Source organism: Pyxicephalus adspersus, chromosome 2, assembly GCF_032062135.1.
Source record: "Pyxicephalus adspersus chromosome 2, UCB_Pads_2.0, whole genome shotgun sequence".
Lineage (NCBI taxonomy): Eukaryota > Metazoa > Chordata > Amphibia > Anura > Pyxicephalidae > Pyxicephalus > Pyxicephalus adspersus.
In genome coordinates, this window is record NC_092859.1 from 33,896,380 (window position 1) to 33,897,390 (window position 1,011).

At 35.8% G+C, this 1,011-nt stretch overlaps 1 protein-coding gene across 2 annotated transcripts in view; it reads left to right on the top strand.

Annotated features, from left to right (window-relative positions):
* LOC140323366 (hepatitis A virus cellular receptor 1 homolog) overlaps window positions 1-1,011 on the top strand; it is a gene marked incomplete in the record, with an annotated part of 9,108 nt that overhangs the window by 2,212 nt on the left and 5,885 nt on the right.

Genomic DNA, 1,011 nt, shown 5'->3' on the forward strand with positions numbered 1-1,011 from the left:
ATTTCACAATATAAATGTATACAGTAAAAACTCACTTGTTTATATAATCCAAATACAAAATATTGAAATTAAAAGATAAAATATGGTGACATTCCAAAATTCAGGGGAAATTGTTGAAATAAATATTTGCAAGCTGAACACAGCAAATATAATATTATAATTGTGGAACCGAAACCCATCAATTGGCAATCATTTATTGTTCTCTTTTAATATGAAGCTATAGCTTACAATTTCATGACCCTTCTTCCTCAACAATATGCTAGATACATTTTTAAATATAACCTTTCCATTTTCATTGCATACCAAATTTTAGTTTCAGTGATGACATCACTAAATCGCTTAGCTTCCCCGTGCAATGAAGGAATATCATAGCTGGTGAGAGGGACCTGTACAAAACTTCCTGAAATCATTACAACACCCTGCGTTAATCAGAACTCTCAGGATCCTTCAACCCTGATGCAACTTTTTTGGAGCTGGAATTGTAGAACTGAACAAGACTGAACATAAAGGTGGAACACAGAAGAATCAAATTGAACTTGCTATAAAATCTGACTAAAACAGGAAAATAAGTTTTCTAGACGAGCCCTTCTTCGCAGGTCATAGCCCCCCCTCCTGACCGGGTTTAATAACTGATTGTGCTGGCGTAGCTCCTCTGCCCCTCCTCTCACCTCCCATTTTATGTGTCACCTTCCATGTAACCTTTTATGTAGCCACGACTGGAGTTTGTAGAACTGAAGATAATGGTGGAGGTCAGCTTTAAAGAGACCTTGTCATCAAATAAAACAACAGCTTGTCAGATGACCTTCATCCATCACAAGGCCAAACACGTACAAACTGTGCAGCTGTATTGCTGGAAACTCTGTGTGATACAGGTTTTCAAATTTATCTATAATTGAAATATACATGTTATCCTGGATTCAGTATTTTAGATATTTAGTTTATAACCCCAAAAATATGGAACCATTGAAATTACAAAAACATAACACTTATATTGGACAAGGTAGGTGGACT